Source organism: Pleurodeles waltl, chromosome 3_2, assembly GCF_031143425.1.
Source record: "Pleurodeles waltl isolate 20211129_DDA chromosome 3_2, aPleWal1.hap1.20221129, whole genome shotgun sequence".
NCBI lineage: Eukaryota > Metazoa > Chordata > Amphibia > Caudata > Salamandridae > Pleurodeles > Pleurodeles waltl.
Genome location: NC_090441.1, coordinates 19,805,775 through 19,832,744, shown reverse-complemented (window position 1 = coordinate 19,832,744; position 26,970 = coordinate 19,805,775). Strand labels below are relative to the sequence as shown.

General features: G+C 43.3%; 1 long non-coding RNA gene across 1 annotated transcript in view; it reads left to right on the top strand.

The window, feature by feature from the left end:
• LOC138286741 (uncharacterized) overlaps positions 1-26,970 on the top strand; it is a 96,667-nt gene that overhangs the window by 49,531 nt on the left and 20,166 nt on the right. The window lies entirely within an intron of this gene.

Genomic DNA, 26,970 nt, shown 5'->3' with positions numbered 1-26,970 from the left:
ACCAGGGACATTATATTTCCAGTCAGGGATTTCCTTTCACAAGCCCCTATAATCTAGTATTTCTGTCATGTTGTTCTGAACCTACACTACAACTCCCAGAATGCATCATTTAATATTATTAAGGTCATGGGCTAAATACACTGACTCGTGGATTACATGAACTCCTATTGCAATTCTATGGAATATGTGATGCTTCGAAAAGGGAAGGACTCAGTTAACCCTAGAGAATGATTGCTGCTTCATTGTTTCTGGCTCCAAAGGGAGTCTGGGGAAGACTGCCCTTCTAAATGACGTCCATGCCATTCTGGCACGCTCTGCAGCTTGTTGACGCACAATTAACTAGTTCTGAGTGTATGAACAACCCGAGCCTCACATACTTCATCATTAGATCTGATATACCTGTCAGAAAGAAAGAAACCTGGAGCCAATGCTCCTAATCAGTACCAAGTGGACCCACCAAAACGATGGTGGAAGTATGTTTCTTTAGCAAAGACAAGTGCCAGAAAAAAGTGTAAACTTAAGCATTTACAGACAAGTGTCCTTCATAGAATACCACGTGGGCAGTGCTTAATTTGTTCTTGTTGTTTCCGGTGCTGAGCACCGGCACTTATTTTTGAGGGCCGGGGCTTATTCTTCTGCCTCAAGCATTTGCTGCGAGCAAAAGACACCTAGGAGAAGACGGAGGAAGGGAAAAATGAAAAAGCGTCACAAAGGGAGAAAGCAGAAAGCTGCAGGAGTGAGCTGAAGGGGCAGGGAGGGGCTTTATATGGATTTAAGAGGCCCGAGATGGCTTCAGGATTACGCCGCCTCAGTATTCCGTGTTCGCACATTTACATGCAGCAGCCGCGTGTTAAAAGGAGGGCCTTGGGCACCGGCACCTTTTTATTTACAAATTAAGCACTGCACGCGGGCCAGGAAATGACATACATTACAGGCAAACATGGCACACCTTACAAAACTCTTTCTACTACTATTCCTAAACAGAGGGTGGGAAGGCGGGTGCCAGATTACACTGCCAGCTTGACTACATGTTTATACATCACCGACAATTACGAAAAATGTCTTTCCTTAAAGCACTTGCCTCTGAATGCAGTCAAGACACAAAACAGAGAATGTATTGCTATTTACTGGGCTTGTAGATAGAACAGTGTCAAACATTTATGACTTTCGCAATGCAAGATTGTCAAATAAATGATTCTATGCGCAGGAATCTCTCCAAAAATGCTTGCTGCTTTTCATACTTTCAACTCCATCACAAATCAATCACACACATCCTCCCCGCCCACTCTAACTCATTATTAAAGCCCCAGGAGTAGGGTCGTAGCCACATGGGTGGGGGGCGAGTGGGGCACTGCCAGGCCTTAACTGAAAGGGCCCGACTTTGGAGTTTCTGGTGTTTAAAAACAGTTAAGTTTCACATCAGAAACAGTGCATGTGATCTGCTGCCTCCTCTCTGCTTGCTTACCAATTGTGAAACCAAAAGGGCCTTCAATTGTCTCCAGGCAGGGGAGAGGCCGAGGCAAGGGGGCTGCGCACAGAATGATACTAATATGACTCAAGAGTGCCTGGGCTCAGAAGGGACAGACATTTTGTAGTGAAAACCCAAGTTAAAAGGTCAAACCACCACCTGTTGAAATGAATCGAAACCCCCTTTTACAATGCAAGGAAGCGGCTCAGAAAGCGAGGAAGAGAGGGGTGCTCAGCAGCACGTGTGGTTAAGAAACTGGGCTGACCCCGTTTCATTGAGGTTTTCTCCAGTGAATTTTCACGCTGGAAACAAACTAGGCCAGAGGATCCACAAAAACAGTTATTTTCAGTTGCAGGCGTGTCTTTTTCTGTTTGCGTGGGATACATTGTGAAAAACAGGCACCGTGAGTAAATTGTTCAAAATAAGACGCACTACGTACTTCTTAACATGGCATACCAGAAGACTCTGAAGGTGACGCAAGGAATGCAAATAACTTTTAGTCTCCTTGTCTAGCCCGGGCTCGGGATTTTCACATACCTCCACATTCAGTGATCAAACGTTCAATGCACTGTTTTTCTCCTGACAAATTGATGCGATGCCAGCCTTTCCGCCTGCCACACCCTTTCCCAGCTCGTCATGGGGTGAGAGGTCCCTCCATACCCTCTGCCTCTGGCAAGTTGGGAAAGGGTGGGGTGACAATGCTCTCCACTCCCTAATTGACATGGAGGCTAAGCGCTTCAGGGCTTGAATAAAAACTCCTGGGGCTAACTTAGCCTCTGTGTCATCAGGGGGTGGAGACTAGGCCTTAATGCTGGGTGTTTGCTGAGCTGATAACCTCACAGGCCTCAGCCCGGCAAATACACTCACTTTTAGCATCATAAAAATGCGTTAAGGCGTTAAGGCAGCGCTTGTAAACCTGCCCCTTCGTCCCTGCACAGTACGCAAAGTTGACTGGCGCAAGGTATCAGGCATGACGTAGGCTGCAATATGCGCTCTTTTGCGTATTTGCCTCAAAATCATGGCCGAGTGGAAGACGTGGCCTCTGCGGAATGTGTGGATGTAACCCTGAGCTCGAGCCTATTCTTTAATATTTGGAAGTGCGCAGTTTATCTTCACTGGCCTGGGAAACTGGCGGCAGAAGAGAGGCCTGAAAGGTTAAACGAAGCAGACCGTGACTGGGAACAAACAGTCTGCAAAATCATGTGTGCAGTTGACGACGGCTAAATATAAACTTAAATTGCATGATGAGTGATCCATCCGGCAGACTGCCTGCATCCGAAAATCACTGTGTGGGCTATTATGCGGAGGCCAGTGGAGTGTCTGGGTGCTTTGTTACTTGCATGGAGAAGGCAATTGGCTGCTTAAGCTGCCGGCATCAAGAGCAAAGAAAATGGATTTTTTTAGAAAATAGCAAAGTCCTATCAGAGGCTGTATAAATAGGAAGTGCCTTTGAGAGCAGTTATGCATAATTTTCAGGCGTCTGTACAGTAAGTAATATTCTTCGGCACTGAAGTCATCAGTGCGCCTTTAGAATGTGGTGTAACAGTTTGGAAGGGTCGAAGGGCGCTAATCAGTTTCTTACTGTGGGCTCAACGAGCATAGTTAATGTACCCTTTCACGTTACAATGAATGGTATCATGATTCTTAAAGGAGAAGGGTGTTTCAAGGACATAACTGGTTATATATATCCACACACACATATATATATCCAGATATCCACACATATATATATATATATATATATATATATTTTTTTTTACTTAAAAAAACAAAGGTTACAGGTTACAGGGATGCTATAGGTTCTGAATTTACTCGTACAAAACCAGGACGTTATATTTAGTTATTTCAAGTAACTATACCTTGCACCCTAAGGTAACTATAACTCCCGCCCCCGCCATGCACAGTTTTTTCTTCAATAATTTGACTGCTAAGGTTCATCTATATTTTAATGACGTTATAGAAGTTGTCATGTGTGCTGTAATATCTGTGGTAATTAGCAGTGCATGGCGAGGGCGCAAGTTATAGTTACCAAAGGCCTCAAATTATAGTTACTTGAATTAACTCTAACTATAACTGCTGAATTTCTCTGGTTTTGTGCGAGTAAATTCATAACGTAATCATAACGTGCCTGTAACCTTTAAGTGAATTTGGAAGTATTTTTTAAATTCTATTTCCTAAATATAACGGCCCTGTAACTTTTGGCTTTTTCAGTGAATTTCTATGATTTTTTTTTTATATAAAGTAATTTTTATTACTATATACATTAATCCAACCACCGCCTTGCACGACCTTTGACCGTGTGTGGTGGGTGTTGTACACAGGGCCTGGCCTGCGGCCAACCCCTTATAACCACCCAACCCCATGCTGCTCACAGCCTTTGGCCATGCGCAACCAGAGTTCCCCGCAGGGATTGGCTCTCTCTGTGTGAGAATAGGTGAGAGATGGTGTCTCTGGGTGTGAGAGTGGCTGTGAGATTGTCTGTCTGGGTGTGAGGGTGTGTGTGTGAGAGGATCTATGTAGGTGTGAGAGTGTCTGATTGCACTCCAGTAGATAAAAGATGCATTCACCTCCACAAAGTATTTCAGATTGTTTTTCAATATGGAATTGCGATGTAAACACACTTGATTTGCCTTCGCCATGCCCAGGAGTTAGAATCATTTGTCCTTCCTAGAAGTGAAGCTTCAACTGGGGCACCTGTTACGTGTATATTTGTAAGTGCTTCCTGTTAAGGTTTAATTTCTGTGAAATTAGTATTATGACCAGAATGAAGCTCACCTGTTTATCCAATAAGAGTCCACAGTTTTGCACAAATTGTCAATCCAACTGTGGCACTTTTTACTGGTTAGTTAGTAAGTACCACAGATGAGTGAATGATCAGTGTGGGAAATGGGCCCACCTCCCCTGGGGCCCGGCCACCTGTCCTGGGTGTCCTGCATGGCAGAAAAGTGTGCAATGGGACTGCGGGGGCCTCAATGCCCCCGCAGTCCCAGCCGGCTTCCCGCCTCCTACAGGAGCCAGCATTGCTTTTGCAGACAGGGAGCTGCTAAACATGCAGCTCCCTGTCTGCAAAAGCAATAGTTTCCTCTGTTTTCCTGCTTGCATGTCTGCAAGCAGGGAAACAGAGGAAACCTCCTCTTCCAGCAAGCAAGACTTTTTTGACAGCTCTCGATTTCTGGAACCCAAGTGTTTGCTGTGACTTGGTGGGAGCTGTGAAAGCTCCCACCAAGTCACAGCAAACAGTTATGTTCCCAGGGTGGGCACCCCGGGACACAACAGGAGCTGGCTGTAGGGGGTGGCAGGCCCCATGACCACTAATGGCACCTTGAGAGAGGCCCGTGGCCCCCTTCCAAGCTTAGGTGGGGGTAGTCTCCAAGGCCAGGGGTCCACGATGGACTCTCTAAATTATTTCAATTCATCCCCTGAGAGGTGGTGGTCCCTGGGGTTGCCAGGGGGCAGAGAGCCTTCCCCCTATATATTACAATTTCCCCAGGGAGGTGGCTGTCCCTGGGTCTGGGGGTCTTCCATGGACTCCCTTCATTATCTTTTTTCAGCCCCAGGGAGGTGGGGTGTCCAGGGCTGCGCACCACCCCACACATAATTGAATATAAGCCTTGGTGAGGTGGTGGTGCCTGGGGCATAACAATTCCCTAGGAGGGAGCCTTTTACACCCCTCCTTTATTTTTCACTTACCCCCGGGACCAGACCCACCGAGGACTTTTTACAAAACAAGCGCAAGAGCCCGCACTTGTTTTTTTTCCAGTTTTTCTTTGCCGCTGATTTGTGACCCCGTCGTGATTTTGTGGCAAACATTTTTTTTTAAAGTGCTTTTTTGCCTGGAGGGGGTTCCTATGGGACCCCAGCACCAGAGATAAAGGGTCGCGGTGTCCCCACCCTAGCCACTTTTCTTTTCTTTAATCTTTTTCTCTGGGACTCAGCTGAAGTCCCAAGATGGCTGCCGACACTTCCTGGTTGAAGTGTTGGCAGTCAATCTGAGCTCTGCACAAGATCAGGAGTATTCGCGAATCCTATGCACCTCCAGACATCTATATTTGTTTTTCTTTTAATACGTCAAAAACTACTGAATTGCACCAAATAACAAAAAGCACTCTTTCTGGACCAAGAGGTACCTTCCTGCCAAACTTCCATCCAGCGGCTAGGTCAGTACTTGTGTCTAAAATTCCAATGGGAATTATAATGGGAAACACACTTTTTGACCCCCCCACTTTTTGTCAGCCCCTGCTTGACAGATCGCCCCGAAACTTCCCATGTACACATTTTTTTTTAAATGTTGTGAAGATTCGTCAAACGGCGCCAAAGATATAGGCAAGTCAAAAAATGCTTTTTCAATGGAAACATGGTCCTAACTATAACTACCTACTGACGGCTGCCAGTAGGTTATATATATATATATATTTAAAAGACATGTTGGTCAGGAGTCACTATGTGGAACATCCTAAAACAAACTGGTTAAACAAAAGTGTAACCAGGTTTTTTAAATGTAACAAGTGCAAGGCATGTCAGATTGCAAAAAATATGAAGTCTTTTGTGGATTATAAAGGAAGAGAAGTACAGATTGTACAAAGACTGACTTGTAATAGTCAATTTGTGGTATATTTGATCCAATGTGAATGTGGATTGCCATATGTGGGAAGCACAATTTGCCCACTGAAGAAGAGATTACTGGAACATATTAGAGCAATTTAACATCAAGATCAGAGCAATGCAGTGGCTAGACATCCTAATAAATGCCACACCACAGATTGGAAAAGTATATCATTTTTTGGTTTGGCACAGGTAAACATTAATGAACATGGAGGAAATAGAACATTACTGTTGAGACAACTTGAAAGCAAGCATATCATTCAACTTCGTTTCAAGAATCCCGTATGGGTTAAACGTGGATGAAGAACTTTTTGTACACTTATAATGAACTAATCATCTTAACACTAAATAGCTGAAGTAGTCAGTATAATATTGAACTAAATGACTATTGAAAACAATTGGATAATTTGTTGATAAATGGCAAGTTTCCCATCAGTTGGTAAAACATTTTTCATGCAATAAAAAATGTTTTTGTTCGAACATTGAGGATATGGATAATGTAAGAATAGATATGATACAATCTATCATTAAATCATATATGAACGATTGAAGGCTTTGATGGTGGATTTTATGCTTAAATAATCAGTTTTACTGTTGTGGTGATGTTGAAACTTATTTTGCAAAGGCACTTAGCATATATTTAGCAAATAAGAATTGTTGTAACATATGACAAGTAGTAATGAAAGATTTGAACTGATTTAAATCCTTGTGCATATATGAGAAAACACCAAATTATAAGCAACATATGGTTTGAACCAATAGAGTATGATAAAATCGATGAGGATCCTATCCTTAAAAATGAAAAGAATATATAAAAGAGATATACACACATATAAAAAAAATATGCAAGTAGTTGTATGAACAATATTTTTATGATGTAAAATTTTGTAGTTATAAAAAATAGGGGAAACATGCTGAAAATGTAGAGAATAGTATTGAACATAACTCTAATTCATTTGGAAGTAATTATTGTTAATTTAACATTTTTCACTGGGCATTCTTTCACTTTTGGTATTTCAATCTATGTGCTATTTATTTTTATATATGTTTTTGTATAATGTCAAACTACCATAACCAGAATGCAATGGTGCGGTGATAATGACATCACACTATTTAAGGGTAGCATGGGAAAGAAACTCATTAACTGTGAGCAAGACTCAAGTGGAGTTGAAATGCGTTAGTGGTTGCTATTTTAGCAATAAATCTGCCTAAAGGAGCCTTTAAGAAAATAACTCTGACCATTTGAATAAAATAGATAAATATATATATATATATATATATATATATATATATATATATATATACACAAAAAAAGGTTACCAGGACATTATAATTAGGTTCACAATTTACACACACAAAACCATCGACATTCTGTTTTTATAGTAAGAGTTATCTCAAGAAACTATAACTCGTGCCCTACAGTAACAATAACTTATGCCCTATCCATACACTGTTAATTAGCACACATAGTACGCCATTCATGACATCTTCTCTGACATCATTGATAATATCAGTGCAACATTTGCTGTAAAATTATTGATGAGAAAACTGTGCATGGTGGGGACTCGAGTTATAGTTACCTTAGGGCCCGAGTTATAGTTTTTTTTTTTAGATAAATCCAACTATAACTTCATAATTTCTATGGTTTTGTGAGTGTGTAAATTGTGAACCTAACTATAATGTCCCTGTAACCTTTGGTTTTGGTAGTCTACCTATCTATCTATCAATCTATCTGTTTATCTATCTATCTATCTATCTATCTATCTATCTATCTATCTATCTATCTATCTATCTATCTATCTATCTATGTATTTACTGGGATGTTATAGTTAGGTTAACGTTTTACCCATACAAAACCATAGAAATTCAGCAGTTATATTTTCCCAAAGTTACTCTCCTTCAGGAGTTATAGTTTCTTCAGATAAGTATAACTATAAGTATAACTATACCTGTTGAATTACTATGATTTGTATGGGTAAAACATCAACCTAATTAGAATGTCCCTGTAACCTTTGTTTCTTTTCAGTGAATTTCTATGGTTATTTTAACATGCATGTTAATATTTCTGTCAGGTTGCGGCCAGACAATCAGGGCCTTGCTTTTTCTCTAGATTTGAGGAAGATCTGAGGAGGATTCCAAGATCCACGGATTGCCTGAGAAAAAGGCAACTTTTTGCCCATAAGGGGTCCCAAAGGAACCCCTCCATTTGTCCTATGGGGTGAGGATACCTGTAGCCTTAACCCTTACATGTTTTTGCACTGTCCCACCTGCCCCCCACAGCCAATGTCAGAAAAAAAAGGCTGCAACTTTTCTGTTAGGTTATGGCCAGCCACTCAGGGCCTTGATTTTCCTCCGGATTCGAGGAGGGTCCGAGGACGATCCAAGGAGGATCCGCTCCCCTAGATATACAAATTTATTTTTCTTTTAAGAACTCTGAAACTGCTGAATGGATTTACACCAAACAACAAAATGTGTGATCTCTGGACCAAAAGGTACCTTTCTGCCAAATTTGGCATAATTCCATCCAGCAGTTTGGGCTGTAGTTGTGTTCAAAATCCCAATGGGAATTAAAATGGGAAACACAATTTTTTGACCCCACCCCCTTTTTTCTCGCCCCCGCTTGATGGATCATCCTGAAATTACCCATGTTCAACAAGACTGTTGGGCACACTTTTTTTGAAAAATGTCATAAAGATTCATTAAACTGCATCAAAGACATAGCCTAGTCAAAAAACGCTTTTTCAATGGAAACTACGTCCTAACTACAACTACCTACTGGCAAGAGCCAGAAGGTCATTAATATATATATATATATTTATATATATATATATATTGCCAACACTTCTCCTGTTACATGCAGAGAGTTCCCGGACACCAAATGGAGGTCCAAAAAACTTTATTCACCAATGCTTCCTCCCAGAACAACGCGTTTCAGCCATAGCCTTGATCACGTAACAATTGAGAGTGTCTCACAAACCAACTATATACCACACCCAGCATACACATAAGGACAAAAATAAAAATAAAAGAAGGACTATCAGGTCACCCAACTAGCCCACAGTGTGCAAATATCAGCACCATCTTGGAATGTCTAGAATGGCCCATAAGCTAAACCAAAGTTGATCTTACAATTACAAAAATATCCACATTATTTGCTCTCTTTATACATAAATTAATTAAATTCCTATATAATCATTCAAATAACTTACATATTGCATGTAAAATATTAAATATTAAATATTGTTAATAACCCACATGGTCCAAAACTATTTTTTACATTCATTACATATACGATATTAAATATTAAATATTATTAGTATCCAAAATGGTCCAAAACAATTTTTTTTAAAAACATAATATGCACTGGATACCATTCTGTTCCTAAAATATCCACATTAGTTACTCTCATTGACCTGTGATTAATTATCATCATTTGACTAACCTCCATATTAAATATTAAATATTTGAATATTTTAAATGCTGTAAATATCAAAAAATAATCCAAAACTGTAAAGCATGATACATATCGGATAACATTGCATTCCTAAACATATAGATGCACATTCGTATACGAATATACCTTGACAGCCCTATATTGATATTCAAAACAGTTCCTATATATGTGTGCAAATATGTGTCTCTTGCTACCTACCACTAATCAAAACACCTCCCACACTATCACATCTATCACAAAAACTTTTTATATAAAAAACCCACAAACATAAGTGAAATATAACTAAAATAACTGACAAAAAATATATATATACATGTCCAGCAGCTTCAATTAACCTAAATGCACATTCATCTCCTCACTTGAATTTAAACCCCCAGGGCTCAGGGTGTTGAGTCTAATAATCAATTTTGATTCTAAAATCCTCATCTTCCTCTCTCTATTGCCTCCCCTAATACTGGGTTGGACAAACAGAAACATTATTTTCTCAATCACACGGCTAAAATAAACTGAAATACCCTTCAGAACTCGAGCGCGAAGGTTTTGCTCTGTTTAGAGCAATGCGCTCGTAAAGCATCTCATCTGACGCTTTGTGGACTGTGAAAGTTATTGAACAGCGCAGGATATTATTAAGCGTTTTTCAATGGAGTGCCAGCATAAAACAAAATATAATTAGAAATACGGCACCGGGACATGATTTAAAGCATTTTAAAAGCGTATTTTAAATCAACTACTTGGAGAATTAATTCATTTCTTTGAGGGTTGAACTGGATAGCTGTGGATAAATAACTGCAAAGTTGCCAGGTGTGCTAAAAAACTGCAATTGCGTTTTGAGGAGTACTGAAATTTTTAACCTCCTATTAAGAACTGTATTTCCCCTCTGTTTGGAAAGTGGGCATATAAATAAAAATTACTGTTTGAGTGGAAAAATCTTTGGAATACTCGAACTGAAGGAGTGGGGGTTATAACCAAATACAAAATAAAATAAAATAAAATAATATAAAACAATAAGGAAACTCCTTTCTCTCAGTGGTGAACCTTTTCTACAATTGTGTTATATGATATTGAGGCAAACTTTTGGTGGTAGAGTGGATCAGAGATATTGAGAAACCACAATTGGTGGTTCATTGGCTTTGTCACCAATATGGCTTCCTCCTTACAAGTGAGACGAAAAGAGAAATCCAGCAAGCTTTTTTCTGCTCACATGATTGACACTAAGGGAAGAATGGAAAATTCTGCGAATGGTGGTTCAGAAATTAAGTTGCAATTACTTCACTAAAAAATGGAAAAATTGTCGAGGAAGGAGATCTCTAAGTGGTGGGAGATTGAATCTCTACAAAAATACATAGATGTCGAAAGAGTACTGAGAGGTCTGAGAATATATACTATACCTACGTATGAAGATCCGGACCCTGATATGCTTGAGGAGTGCTTGAGGAGCGGGCGGAAAATTCAAAAATCAGCTCACTGAATATGATGAAGATTTTAATCAAATATGCGATTAAGGACAGGAAGAAGATTCTGGAAGAGATTGAGAAAGTTTCAACAGAGATTGTATCATTGACTTCAGAGGATGCAACAGAAGAATTTAAGAAGAACTTGGAGAAAAAACTAAGTAATTTGGAAGGAGATATTGGGGGTCATTCCGACCCTGGCGGCCGGCGGTATGTTGGCGGTAACACCGCCAACAGGCTGGCGGAGTTCCGCCAGCAATTCTGACCGTGGCGGAAAAGCCACGGTCAGACCGCCGGCCCCTCCACTTTCCCGCCAGGCTTCCGCCTGGCGGGCATAATCCCCAGGACAGGGGTGCAAGCACCGCTGTCCTGGGGATTATGAGTCCCCAACCGCCAACCTGTCCGTGGCGGTAAACACCGCCATTGAAAGGCTGGCGGTAAGGTGACTGGGGGTGCCCCTGAGGGCCCCTGCACTGCCCATGCACTTGGCATGGGCAGTGCAGGGGCCCCCAGGCATAGCCCCATGGCACATTTCAGTACCCGAATTTCGGGCAGTGAAATGCGCGACGGGTGCTACTGCACCCGCTGCACATCAACATTGCCGCCGGCTCTATTACGAGCCGGCGGCAATGTTGATGTGCCATTTCCGCTGGGCCAGCGGACGGTAACGCTGTTACCCTCTGCTGGCCCAGCAGAAATGTCAGAATAGGGAGGCATGAATACCGCCGGCAATGGCGGTATTCTGTCTCCCCCGAACTCGGCGATCTGAAGAAAAGACCGCCGAGGTTGGAATGACCACCATTATGTCTTAGAAACAACGCAAGTTCTTACGAGATTTTAAAGATTATCAATCGGGGAGGATCTTAACCTTCCATCGCAAATATGATCACATGTATGCGGAAAATGATAAAGAACTAATAGTTGAGAACAGCAATAGGGATTTCACGTCGGAGGTGGAAGAGAGTGATATCTCAGATGGAAACCAGTCTGATGTCTCTGATTCCCTTTTGGATAAAGGGCCTGTTGCAGATAAAAATGCGAGTAGGTCTAATTTTTTTTAACAATTTCGCCTCCTAAATCAGGGAAGGACAGACCAAAGAAAAGAAACATTCCCACAACGGGGCAGGGGTCGAGGCACAAGAGGCAGAGGGAGAGGAACCGGGCAGCCAAGATACGGGCAAGGAAAAGAAGAACTCAGGCAAACAGGTGTAACAACCAGAGCCCGGAAAATGATGTGGCAACAGTAGTAAATATATCAAAGCGAATACTAACTGAACAAGAAAGGAGCCTCTTGGCATTAGGCCTGTCGATCTGCCCCAGAATGGATTTTGACTATGTACAAACAAGAATTGACCTTTTCCATCTGGAAAGAAAATTGAAATTAAAGAAATGGTATCATACAAAGTTCACTTCAGAGGTGTTGGGTAGTGACAAGTATAATGTCAGTACATTAACCATTTCTGATGTGGAGGTATTGTATATGGCATATTGAAAATGGCATATTGAAAATGATGTGGCAACAGTAGTAAATATATCAAAGCGAATACTAACTGAACAAGAAAGGAGCCTCTTGGCATTAGGCCTGTCGATCTGCCCCAGAATGGATTTTGACTATGTACAAACAAGAATTGACCTTTTCCATCTGGAAAGAAAATTGAAATTAACGAAATGGTATCATACAAAGTTCACTTCAGAGGTGTTGGGTAGTGACAAGTATAATGTCAGTACATTAACCATTTCTGATGTGGAGGTATTGTATACGCTGTCAAGCTTACATGATGGTATTGAGGCTCATGAGGATCCTGTACTAAATTTATTGGATTTGGGCATAGAACTGGATTGCCCATGTCCTACTAAGTTTAAACCGAAATCTGTATTTTTACCAGCTGTACAATGTGAAGCGATTGATGTTTTTGAAAAGGATTTTATCAAGCAATTGAAGAAAGTCAAATATCAAATGAGAAAGAATGAACAACAGAATTTGACTAAGGTACAAAGTGAGGCCCTTCAAGGTTTGAAGGATGATAGCTGCATTGTAATCAGACAGTCAGATAAAGGGGTAAATGTTGTTGTTCTGGATAAGGATGCTTATTTAGCGGAAGGATTGAGACAGGTGAATGGTCAAACCTGGTATATATACCAGTAAATCTGACTGATGTAAAAAAATCCAACACTCAGTATGTTGAGATGTTAGTGGATTGGAGGGATAAAGGGCTGCTCAACTGGGAGGAATATTATTTCCTCAAATGTGACTCACCAGTAATTCCCATCCTGTACCTATTACCGAAAATACATAAAAACACTGTGAATCCCCCGGGGAGACCAATTGTTTCTGCTATAGGGTCTCTCCTGGAGAACACGTCTAGGTACATTGATTACTTCTTGCGACCTTTTGTTGAAAGTCTTCCATCTTATATTAAAGATACAACACAGTTTTTAAGGATTATTGATGGAATTGAATGGGAAGAGGACTATCTTCTTGTAACGATGGATGTTACTAGCCTGTACACCTGTATCCAACATGACTTAGGGTTAGTAGCAATTCAACACTTTCTAAGGGCAAGATGACTATCATTTCTGATGCATACGGAGATGATTTGTGATATGATCAGCTTTTGCCTCAATAACAATTTCTTTCTCTTTGATGACAAGCTTTACAAACAAACACAGGGTACGGCTATGGGAACTTGCTTCGCACCAAGTTATGCAAATCTGATGATGGGCTGGTGGGAGGAGCAAATATCCACTATCTCACCCGACTTTGATGAAAGAGTCATCTTATGGTGTTGCTTTATAGACGACATCTTTGTGATTTGGAAAGTGATGAGACTTCGGCTAGAGACTTCGTAGCCTTTCTCAATAACAATGACTACAACTTACATCTAAGTGATCAGAGTAGTAAACAACAGATTGCATTTCTTGATGTGGAAGTTATAGTCCAAGAACAGTCACTAAGGACCAAACTTCATAGAAAATTGACGGCTGGTAACAGCATATTGAATGCGAACAGTGCCCATCCACCAAATCTTATTGCCAGTATTCCCTTTGGGGAATTTTTAAGAGCCCGCCGGATTTGTAGTACTTGGGAGGACTATCAGAAAGAAAGTGACAATATGCTCTCACGTTTTCTAGAGAGGGGGTATAGGAGTAAAATTATTCTTCAAGCTAAAAATAAGGCGGACAATATAAAGAGAGAGAATCTGATATACCCCAGAGTGGATTCAGACGTAGGTGATCAAATAATAAGATTTATTACAACTTATTCTAATCAGTCACAGGTCCTGAGAAAGATTCTGAACAGGAGTTGGCATATACTACAGAATGATTCCACCTTAGGTAGTACTATCCCGGAGGCGCCTGCGATTACCTTTCGCAAGGGTAGATCGTTGAGAGATGATCTCAGCTGTAACAGAATAACTAGGGATAGTGTCAGAGGCATGTCCCTTGATCATTCTGTGGGCTTTTTCTGTTGCAGACATTGCAAGGCATGCAAATATAGTAAAAATTGCTTTAAAGTATGTGGTGAGAATGGCCATTGAACGTATCAAATTCGAGGATATTTTAATTGCAATACAGATTTCTGTGTTTACTGTCTGATGTGCCCTTGTGGGAAACTGTATGTGGGCAGTACAATACACAAGGCTAAAAAGAGGGTTCTTGAACACATTCGAGCGATTCGGAATTTTGATCGAACATACCCAGTGGCAAGGCATTTCCATGATAAACATAATGGGGATGAGAGGCTGTTGAGCTTTGCAGTTATTGATCAGATCAAACCCAGTATTAGGGGAGGCAATAGAGAGAGGAAGATGAGGATTTTGGAATCAAAATTGATTATTAGACACAACCCCCTGAGCCCTGGGGGTTTAAATTCAAGTGAGGAGATGAATGTGCATTTAGGTTAATTGAAGCTGCTGGACATGTATATATATATTTTTTGTCAGTTATTTTAGTTATATTTCACTTATGTTTGTGGGTTTTTTATATAAAACGTTTTTGTGAAAGATGTGATAGTGTGGGAGGTGTTTTGATTAGTGGTAGGTAGCAAGAGACACATATTTGCACACATATATAGGAACTGTTTTGAATATCAATATAGGGCTGTCAAGGTATATTCGTATACGAATGTGCATCTATATGTTTAGGAATGCAATGTTATCCGATATATATCATACTTTACAGTTTTTGATTATTTTTTGATATTTACAGCATTTAAAATATTCAAATATTTAATATTTAATATGCTGGTTAGTCAAATGATGATAATTAATCACAGGTCAATGAGAGTAACTAATGTGGATATTTTAGGAACAGAATGGTATCCAGTGCATATTATGTTTAAAAAAAGAAATAGTTTTGGACCATTTTGGATACTAATAATATTTAATATTTAATATCGTATATGTAATGAATGTAAAAAATAGTTTTGGACCATGTGGGTTATTAACAATATTTAATATTTAATATGTAATGTTTAATATTTTATATGCAATATGTAAGTTATTTGAATGATTATATAGGAATTTAATTAATTTGTGTATAAAGAGAGCAAATAATGTGGATAATTTTGTAATTGTAAGATCAACTTTGGTTTAGCTTATGGGCCATTCTAGACATTCCAAGATGGTGCTGATATTTGCACACTGTGGGCTAGTTGGGTGACCTGATAGTCCTTCTTTTATTTTTATTTTTGTCCTTATGTGTATGCTGGGTGTGGTATATAGTTGTTTTGTGAGACACTCTCAATTGTTACGTGATCAAGGCTACGGCTGAAACGCGTTGTTCTGGGAGGAAGAATTGGTGAATAAAGTTTTTGGGACCTCCATTTGCTGTCCGGGAACTCTCTGCATGTAACAGGAGAAGTGTTGGCAATAGTATGTGGATGGCCAGGTCCATGCCTGGACCGCTACTTTATTAGTAGCCTCGGATGTCTGGCAATGTTGGTGTTTTATATATATATATATATATATATATATATATATATATATATATATATATATATATATATATATATATATATAAATATAAATAAAACACAAAGGTTAAAGTAATGTTATAGTTAGGTGAAATGTTCAGTAACAATGTAATGTTTTAAACTGAAAAAACACAGAAATTCACCAGTTATAGTTGCCTTAAGTAACTATAACTCACACCTTAAGATAACCATAACTCGAGCCCTCACTATGTACAGCTTTCTCATCAATAATTGTATTGCAAATGTTGCAGTGATATTATCCAAAGATGTCACAGAAGATGTCATGAGTGATGTAATATGTGGAGTAATTAATAATGCATAGTGAGGACGTGGGTTATAGTTACCTTAAAGCACAAGTTATAGTTACTTAAGATAACTATAAGTGATGAATATCTGTGTGTTTTTTAACTTATAATGTTACATTATTACTGAACATTACTACCTTAACCTTTGTTTTTTTCAGGGAACTTCTAGAGTTTTTTTTAACGTAAAGTAATATTTTATTATCATATGTAAAGCCAGCTCCTCACCATGCAAAGCCAGGCCCTGCTTCCAATTCCACGCTGCACACGGCCGTGTGTGGTGCCTTGCAGCCCAGAACTGTGGCCAATCCCTGCATGCAGCCAATCCCATGCTGCTCACGGCTTTTGGTCTTGCTCGACGGGGCATTGGCTACAGGGAATCCACTCAGAGGCAGCCGAGCCCATGTCGTGCACTACCTTTGGCTGTACGTGGTGAGAGGCTAGGAACTGTGGCCAACCTCCTGCATGCAGGCAACACTGCACACTGCACATCCTTCAGCCATGTGAAGCAGGATGTTGGACCCAGAGCCTGGCTGGACACAGAGCCTTGCTGAAGGTCAATCCACCTGAAGGCAGCCAACGCCCCCCTCCAGGCTGCCAGTCTCATGCCTCACACAGCCGTTGGCATTCATGGCACAGGGTTGGCCTTTGGGCCCGGGGCCAAAACATATATATTAAGAGGAGGGGCTATGCAGCCCCCTCCCTGAGGCATAATTGGGTCCAAGGATCCCATCTGCTGAACCAAATTCCAATACAAAAGGGGGAGAGGGCTGTGTGGCCCCCATTATAGAGCCTAATTAGGCCCTTCTGACCCCATTCCCCAAGACAAATTCCATTAAAAAGGGCAGAGGGACATGTGGTACCCCTCCCAGAGCCTATTATGGCCCTGAGCATCCAATCCTCTGGGGGCGCTCTAAATTAAAGGTCTGGGTAGCAGATGTGCACACATACTAATATATACAGCCTCCTCCTCAAGCCACGTTAGGCCCTGGGGACCCCATCCTCCACCGGCCAAATTCAATAAAAAGGGAATGGGGCCACAGCCACCACCAGAGCCATATTTGGCCCATCCCCAAGGATGAATTGAAGTAAAAAGAGGAGGGTGGCCGATCAGCTCCCCCCATCTGAGCCTTCATAGGGCCAGGGGACCCCATCACCAGGGGCTGTATCTTATTGAAAAGGGGCAGGGGGGATCTGTAGGAGGCTGGCCTGGCTTGTAGTGGGTACCAGAGCTACTTACACCTTGTGCCATGTCCAGTTATCCCTTATTAGTGTAGAAGAGGTGTTTCTAGCAGCTTAGGCTGATAGAAGGTAGCTATGGCAAAACAGCTTAGGCTGAACTAGGAGACATGTAAAGCTCCTACTATACCACTGGTGTCATATGCACAATATCATAAGAAAACACAATACACAGAAGTTTTATTTTTATGACAATATGCCAAAAGTATCTCAGTGAGTACCCTCAGTATGAGGATAAGATATATACACAAGATATATGTACACAAACCAAAATTATGCAGATAATAGCAAAAGGAAGTAATGCAAGCAATGTATAGTTACAGTAGATTGCAATAGGAGCACATAGGTATAGGGGCAACACAAACCATATACTCCAAAAGTGGAATGCGAACCACAAATGGACCCCAAACCTATGTGAGCTTGTAGAGGGTTGCTGGGACTGTAAGAAAACAGTAAGGGTTAGAAAAATAGCCCACCCCAAGACCCTGAAAGGTAGGTGTAAAGTGCACCTACTACCCCCAGAGAGCATAGAAGTCGTGATAGGGGGATTCTGCAGGAAGAACAAACACCAGCAATGCAACAACAGTGAATTTCCGGACCTGAGTACCTGTAAGACAAGGGGACCAAGTCTAATAGTCGCGACAGTGTCGAGAGTGGGCAGGAGCCCAGGAAATGCCAGCTGAGGGTGCAAGGAAGCTGCCACCGGTTGGAAGAAGCTTGGAGTTCAGCAAGAAAGAAGAGGATTAGGAACTTCCCCTTCGGAGGATGAATGTCCCACGTCGTGAAGAAGCTTGCAGAGGTGTTCCACGCAGAAAGACTGCAAACAAGCCTTGCTAGCTGCAAGGGTCATGGTTAGGGTTTTTGGATGCTGCTGTGGCCCAGGAGGGACCAGGATGTCGCCACTTGGATGAGGAGACAGAGGGGGCGCCCAGCAAGTCAGGAAGCCCTCACAGAAGCAGGCAGCACCCGCAGAAGTACCTGAACAGGCACTTAGAAGAAAAGTGAACCGGAGTCCACCTGAAGTCACAAAAGGGAGTCCTGCGATGCCGGAGGACAACTCAGAAGGTTGTGCACTGCAGGTTAGAGTGTCGGGAGCCCAGGCTTTGGCTGTGCACAAAGGAAATCCTGGAAGAGTGCACAGGAACCGGAGCAGCTGCAAATCACGCGGTACCTAGCAATGCAGTCTAGCGTGGGGAGGCAAGGATTTACCTCTACCAAACTTGGACTGAAGAGTCACTGGACTGTGGGAGTCACTTGGACAGAGTTGCTGAGTTCCAGGGACCATGCTCGTCGTGCTGAGAGGAGACCCAGAGGACCGGTGATGCAGTCTTTTGTTGCCTGCGGTTCAGGGGGAAGATTCCGTTGACCCACGGGAGATTTCTTCAGAGCTCCTGCCGCAGAAAGGAGGCAGGCTACCCCCAGAGCATGCACCACCTGGAAACAGTTGAGAAAGCCGGCAGGATGAAGCGATACAAGGTTGCTAGTAGTCGTCTTGCTACATTGTTGTGGTTTTGCAGGCGTCCTGAGCAGTCAGCGGTCGATCCTTTGGCAGAAGGTGAAAAGGGAGATGCATAGGAACTCTGGTGAGCTCTTGCATTCGTTATCTGAAGAATTCCCCAAAGCAGAGACCCTAAATAGCCAGAAAAGGAGGTTTGGCTACCTAGGAAGGAGGATTGACTACCAAGAGAGGTAAGAGCCTATCAGAAGGAGCCTCTGACGTCACCTGCTGGCACTGGCCCCTCAGAGCAGTCCAGTGTGCCACAGACACCTCTGTTTCCAAGATGGCAGAGGTATGGGACACACTGGTGGAGCTCTGGGCACCTCACCTGGGAGGTGTAGGTCAGGGGAGTGGTCACCCCCCTTTCCTTCGTCCAGTTTCGCGCCAGAGCAGGGCTGGGGGATCCCTAAACCGGTGTAGACTGGCTTATGCAGAGATGGGCGCATCTGTGCCCATCAAAGCATTTCCAGAGGCTGGGGGAGGCTACTCCTCCCCAGCCTTCAGACCTATTTCCAAAGGTAGAGGGTGTTACACCCTCTCTCAGAGGAAATCCTTTGTTCTGCCTTCCTGGGCCAGGGCTGCCTGGATACCAGGAGGGCAAAAACCTGTCTGAGGGGTTGGCAGCAGCTGCAGTGGAGACCCCGGAAAGGCAGTTTGGCAGTCCCCGGGTTCTGTGCTAGAGACTCGGGGGATCATGGAATTGTCCCCCCAATACCAGAGTGGCATTGGGGTGACAATTCCATGATCTTAGACATGTTACATGGCCATGTTCGGAGTTACCATTGTGACGCTGTACATAGGTAGTGACCTATGTACAGTGCACCCATGTAATGGTGTCCCCGCACTCACAAAGTCCGGGGAATTTGCCCTGAACGATGTGGGGGCACTTTGACTAGTGCTAGGGTGCCCACACACTAAGTAACTTTGCACCCAACCTTCACCAGGTGAAGGTTAGACATATAGGTGACTTATTAGTTATAAGTGCAGTGGTAAATGGCTGTGAAATAACGTGGACGTTATTTCACTCAGGCTGCACTGGCAGGCCTGTGTAAGAATTGTCAGAGCTCCCTATGGGTGGCAAAAGAAATGCTGCAGCCCTTAGGGATCTCCTGGAACCCGAATACCCTGGGTACTTCAGTACCATATACTAGGGAATAATATGGGTGTACCAGTATGCCAATGTGAATTGGTAAATTTAGTCACTAGCCTGTTAGTGACAAATTTGGAAAGCAGAGAGAGCATAACCACTGAGGTTCTGGTTAGCAGAGCCTCAGTGAGACAGTTAGGCATCACACAGGGAACACTTACAGGACACATACTTATGAGCACTGGGGCCCTGCCTGGCAGGGTCCCAGTGACACATAGATTAAAACAACATATATACAGTGAAATATGGGGGTAACATGCCAGGCAAGATGGTACTTTCCTACACAACCCCCCCACCAAACGAAGGACAATAAGACTAGCCATGACCTGATGAGTCTTCATTGTCTAAGTGGAAATATCTGGAGAGTCCATCTGCATTGGAGTGGGTACTCCTAGGTCTATGTTCCACTCTATAGTCCATCCCCTGTAAAGATATGGACCACCTCAACAATTTAGGGTTTTCACCTTTCATTTGTTTTAGCCAAAGTAGAGGTTTGTGGTCTGTCTGAACGATAAAGTGAGTGCCAAACAGGTATGGCCTCAACTTTTTCAGTGCCCAGACCACAGCAAAGGCCTCCCTCTCAATGGCAGACCAACGCTTTTCTCTAGGGGTCAACCTTCTGCTGATAAAAGCAACTGGTTGATCCTGGCCCTCAGAATTCAGTTGTGATAAGACTTCCCCTACCCCTAATTCAGATGCATCAGTTTGAACAATGAATTTCTTGGAGTAACATGGGCTTTTTAGGACAGGTGCAGTGCACATGGCCTGTTTGAGCTCCTCAAAAGCTTTCTGACAGCTAGCTGTCCACAATACCTTTTTAGGCATCTTTTTACTGGTGAGATCATTGAGTGGGGCTGCTATGGAGCAATAGTTTTTAATAAATCTCCTGTAAAGAGGAGAGGGCTGTGTGGCCCCCATTATAGAGCCTAATTAGGCCCTTCTGACCCCATTCCCCAAGACAAATTCCATTAAAAAGGGCAGAGGGACATGTGGTACCCCTCCCAGAGCCTATTATGGCCCTGAGCATCCAATCCTCTGGGGGCGCTCTAAATTAAAGGTCTGGGTAGCAGATGTGCACACATACTAATATATACAGCCTCCTCCTCAAGCCACGTTAGGCCCTGGGGACCCCATCCTCCACCGGCCAAATTCAATAAAAAGGGAATGGGGCCACAGCCACCACCAGAGCCATATTTGGCCCATCCCCAAGGATGAATTGAAGTAAAAAGAGGAGGGTGGCCGATCAGCTCCCCCCATCTGAGCCTTCATAGGGCCAGGGGACCCCATCACCAGGGGCTGTATCTTATTGAAAAGGGGCAGGGGGGATCTGTAGGAGGCTGGCCTGGCTTGTAGTGGGTACCAGAGCTACTTACACCTTGTGCCATGTCCAGTTATCCCTTATTAGTGTAGAAGAGGTGTTTCTAGCAGCTTAGGCTGATAGAAGGTAGCTATGGCAAAACAGCTTAGGCTGAACTAGGAGACATGTAAAGCTCCTACTATACCACTGGTGTCATATGCACAATATCATAAGAAAACACAATACACAGAAGTTTTATTTTTATGACAATATGCCAAAAGTATCTCAGTGAGTACCCTCAGTATGAGGATAAGATATATACACAAGATATATGTACACAAACCAAAATTATGCAGATAATAGCAAAAGGAAGTAATGCAAGCAATGTACAGTTACAGTAGGTTGCAATAGGACCACATAGGTATAGGGGCAACACAAACCATATACTCCAAAAGTGGAATGTGAACCACGAATGGACCCCAAACCTATGTGAACTTGTAGAGGGTCGCTGGGACTGTAAGAAAACAGTGAGGGTTAGAAAAATAGCCCACCCCAAGACCCTGAAAGGTAGGTGTAAAGTGCACCTACTACCCCCAGAGAGCACAGAAGTCGTGATAGGGGGATTCTGCAGGAAGAACAAACACCAGCAATGCAACAACAGTGGATTTCCGGACCTGAGTACCTGTAAGACAAGGGGACCAAGTCTAATAGTTGCGACAGTGTAGAGAGTTGGCAGGAGCCCAGGAAATGCCAGCTGAGGGTGCAAGGAAGCTGCCACTGGTTGGAAGAAGCTTGGAGTTCTGCAATAAAGAAGAGAACTAGGAACTTCCCCTTTGGAGGATGGATGTCACACTTTGTGAAGAAGCTTGCAGAGGTGTTCTCACACAGAAAGACTGCAAACAAGCCTTGTTAGCCGCAAGGGTTGCGGTTAGGGTTTTTGGATGCTGCTGTGGCCCAGGAGGGACCAGGATGTTGCCACTTGGACGAGAAGATAGAGGGGCCACCCAGCAAGTCAGGGAGCCCTCACAGAATCAGGCAGCACCCGCAGAAGTACCTGAACAGGCACTTAGAAGAAAAGTGAACCAGAGTCCACACGAAGTCACAAAACGGAGTCCCACGACACCGGAGGACAACTCAGAAGGTTGTGCACTTCAGGTTAGAGTGTTCGGGACCCAAGCTTGGCTGTGCATGAAGGAAATCCTGGAAGAGTGCACAGGCGCCGGAGCGGCTGCAAATCACGCGGTACCCAGTAATGCAGTCTACGTGGGGAGGCAAGGACTTACCTCCACCAAACTTAGACTTAAGAGTCACTGGACTGTGGGAGTCACTTGGACAGAGTTGCTGAGTTCCAGGGACCACGCTCGTCGTGCTGAGAGGGGACCCAGAGGACTGGTGATGCAGTCTTTTGTTGCCTGCGGTTGCAGGGGGAAGAGTCCGTCGGCCCACAGGAGATTTCTTCAGAGCTCCTGGTGCAGAAAGGAGGCAGGCTACCCCCAGAGCATGCACCACCTGGAAACAGTCGAGAAAGCCGGCAGGATGAAGCGATACAAGGTTGCAGTAGTCGTTCTGCCACTTTGTTGCGGTTTTGCAGGTGTCCTGAGCAGTCAGCGGTCGATCCTTTCGCAGAAGGTGAAGAGGGAGATGCAGAGGAACTCTGGTGAGCTCTTGCATTAGTTATCTGAAGAATTCTCCAAAGCAGAGACCCTAAATAGCCAGAAAAGGAGGTTTGGCTACCTAGGAAGGAGGATTGGCTACCAAGAGAGGTAAGAGCCTATCAGAAGGAGCCTCTGACGTCACCTGCTGGCACTGGCCACTCAGAGCAGTCCAGTGTGCTACAGACACCTCTGTTTCCAAGATGGCAGAGGTCTGGGACACAATGGAGGAGTTCTAGGCACCAGGTCAGGGGAGTGGTCACTCCCCTTTCCTTTGCCCAGTTTGACGCCAGAGCAGGGCTGGGGGATCCCTAAACTGGTGTAGACTGGCTTATGCAGAGATGGGCACCATCTGTGCCCATCAAAGCATTTCCAGAGGCTGGGGGAGGCTACTCCTCCCCAGCCTTCACACCTATTTCCAAAGGGAGAGGGTGTTACATCCTCTCTCAGAGGAAATCCTTTGTTCTGCCTTCCTGGGCCAGGGCTGCCTGGACCCCAGGAGGGCAAAAACCTGTCTGAGGGGTTGGCAGCAGCAGCAGCTGCAGTGGAGACCCCAGAAAGGCAGTTTCGCAGTACCCGGGTTCTGTGCTAGGGACCCGGGGGATCATGGAATTGTCCCCCCAACGCCATAATGGCATTGGGGTGACAATTCCATGATCTTAGACATGTTACATGGCCATGTTCGGAGGTACCATTATGACGCTGTACATAGGTAGTGACCTATGTACAGTGCACGCGTGTAATGGTGTCCCCGCACTCACAAAGTCCGGGGAATTTGCCCTGAAAGATGTGGGGGCACCTTGGCTTGTGCCAGGGTGCCCACACACTAAGTAACTTTGCACCCAACCTTCACCAGGTGAAGGTTAGACATATAGGTGACTTATAAGTTACTTAAGTGCAGTGGTAAATGGCTGTGAAATAACGTGGATGTTATTTCACTCAGGCTGCACTGGCAGGCCTGTGTAAGAATTGTCAGAGCTCCCTATGGGTGGCAAAAGAAATGCTGCAGCCCATAGGGATCTCCTGGAACCCCAATACCCTGGGTACTTCAGTACCATATACTAGGGAATTATATGGGTGTACCAGTATGCCAATGTGAATTGGTAAATTTAGTCACTAGCCTGTTTGTGACAAATTTGGAAAGCAGAGAGAGCATAACCACTGAGGTTCTGGTTAGCAGAGCCTCGGTGAGACAGTTAGGCATCACACAGGGAACACATACAGGGCACATACTTATGAGCACTGGGGCCCTGCCTGGCAGGGTCCCAGTGACACATAGACTAAAACAACATATATACAGTGAAATATGGGGGTAACATGCCAGGCAAGATGGTACTTTCCTACAGGATCCTTCCCATATTCTTATCAGGCCCTGGGGACTCCATCCACCTGTGGCACCCACAAACAACAGGTTAGGTGCTGTGGAGGAAGCACCAACACCCTGCATCCCCAGCCAGCTTCTCCCATGATGCAAAAGCTAGCATTGCAGGAATGCAGGCAGGGAAACTAACAGACGTCTGCTCTTGGGAGGTAGGAGCCATGTTTAAATCTCCTGCTGGGTTCGGCAGACCTACCCGTTTGGTCCTGTCTGGTGGGAGATTTAAAAAAGCTCCTGCCAGGGTGGAGCAAACATATGTTTCCCTGCCTGAGCTGGTGTGGGCAGGGAAACAACTGTGTCCTGGACGTAACTGAGTTGGCCCCAGGGGATGTTGTCCCCAGGGCCTTTAAAGGCTTAGATAGGGGGGGCTTTTTACAAAATTTTGTCAGGGATTTGCAGACCCTTGACAAATTTGCAACAAAATTCAAAAACAAGTTCTGTGCCCCAGTGGTGGTCCCTCTGGGACCCCACCAGCCGGCCTAGGGGGTCATGGTATCCCTAACCTGCTCCCTTATATTGTTTTTTTACCTTTTTCCTTAGGACTCAGGACTGACTCCCAAGTCCTAAGATGGCTGCCACCACTTCCTGGTTGATGTGCTGGCAGCCAATTAGATCTCAGCTTGAGATCTATCGGATCCATGGAGGCTCTGCGACCTTACATGTAAAAAGTTTTTGAGCATTAATTGCTCAAAATCTACTGAAGAGATTTACACCAAATCACAAAGAGCATTCTTTCTGGAACAAGGTCTAGCTTTCTGACAATTCAGTGGTTTGGGCTGTAGCTGTGTCTAAAGTTACTATGGGAAAATAATTGGGGATGCACATTTTTTTGGCCACAGCTTGATGTATCACCCCGAAACTTTCCATGCACAAACTAGTCAAAAAGTAATATTGCTTTGGAAAGTTTTGTGGAGATTCCTCAAACAGTGGCAAAGTTATTAGCAACACGAACAGGCATTTCCTTTGGAAACACAGTCCTAACTATAACTACCCAATGCCAACCACCACTGGGTAATATTTATATTCAATTAAAAAAACAATGGTTAAACTTAAGGTATGTTTAACAAAACTATAGAAAAAAAACGTAAACTACACAAACGTTAGAAATGTACAAGTTATAGTTATACCTTAAATTTATAATTTATATACCACCTTTAAATTACTATACCTTTATTCATTCTTTGCATACAAACCAAACTTAAACTACACGGACATTAGAAATTCTAATGTTATACTATGTACCTTACATTTATAATTTAAGCAATACCTTTACCTCCATACACACTGTATTGTACTTGGTAGCCACACTAACTAGAACTAAGATTTAACCTTTGTTTTTTTCATTCAGTTTTATTTTTCTTTGTTTTTGATAAAAATATATTTCAAATTGTAGAGTCCAGTGTCATTGAATGGAGTGAAGTTAAGTGGAGTGTTGTACAGCAGAGTGGAAGAAAGTGTCGTAGAGTGCAGGGTTTTAGACTGTAGTGTTGTAGAGTGGAGTAGAGTGGAGTGGAGTAGAAAGGAATGGTGTAGAGGACAGATGAGTAAAGTGTCATAGAGCGGAGCTGTGCATTGCACATTACAGTGGCATGGAGTACAGTAGAGTGGAGAGGCAGAACTTAAAGTCAAGTAAGCTATGGCGCCTTATACATTTAAGTGGGGTGGTATGTCGCAGAGTGTTGGAAAGTGCTGTAAAGTGGAGTAGAGTGTTGTATAGTTTAGTGTAGGGGTATAGAATGGAGTACAGTCTGGCATAGTGGCACAGAGTGTAGTAGAGGCTTGTAGAGTGGATTTGTATAAAAGTGTGGTAGAATGAAGTGGTGTAGAGTGGAGTGTTGTACAGTGGCATAGAACGGGCTAACGTTTTGTGCAGAGGAGTAGAGTCCAGTGGAGTGGTGCAGCATAGAGTGGAGTAGCATGTTGTAGATTAGTAGAGTGGAGTGGGATAGAATGACCGGCATAGCACACTATGGAGTAAAGTATTGTAGAGTAGGGTGGTGCATCATACAGTGGGGAGGACTGGTATGTGAGTGTCAGAATGTGTTGTAGAAGGAAGTAGAGTGGATTGTCACAGATTGGATTACAGTGTTGTACAGTTAAGTGGCATGCAGTAGAGTGTTATACAGTATAATAAAGTGGAATGTCAGTGTGTTGTAGAATTGTGTGGCATAAAGCGGCGTACACTGGAGTAGTGTAGAGTGCAGTATGGAGTACAGTAAAGTAGAGTGGAGTAGTGTCTTATAGATTAGAGTACAGTAAAGTAGGTCCGAGCGGCATAGAGGGAATTGCATAGGATGTGATAGACTGGAGTAGAGTGTCGTACAGTGGCATATGGTAAAGTAGAGTAATGTAGAATTGCATTACCAGGAGTACATTGTTGTACAATGGAGTGCTATGGAGTGGAGTATAATGTGGTAGAGTGGAGGGACTTAGAATGTCATTGAGTGGACAACACTGAGGTTCAGCGGAATACAGTAGAGTGGCATGCACTGGAATATCGTAGAGTG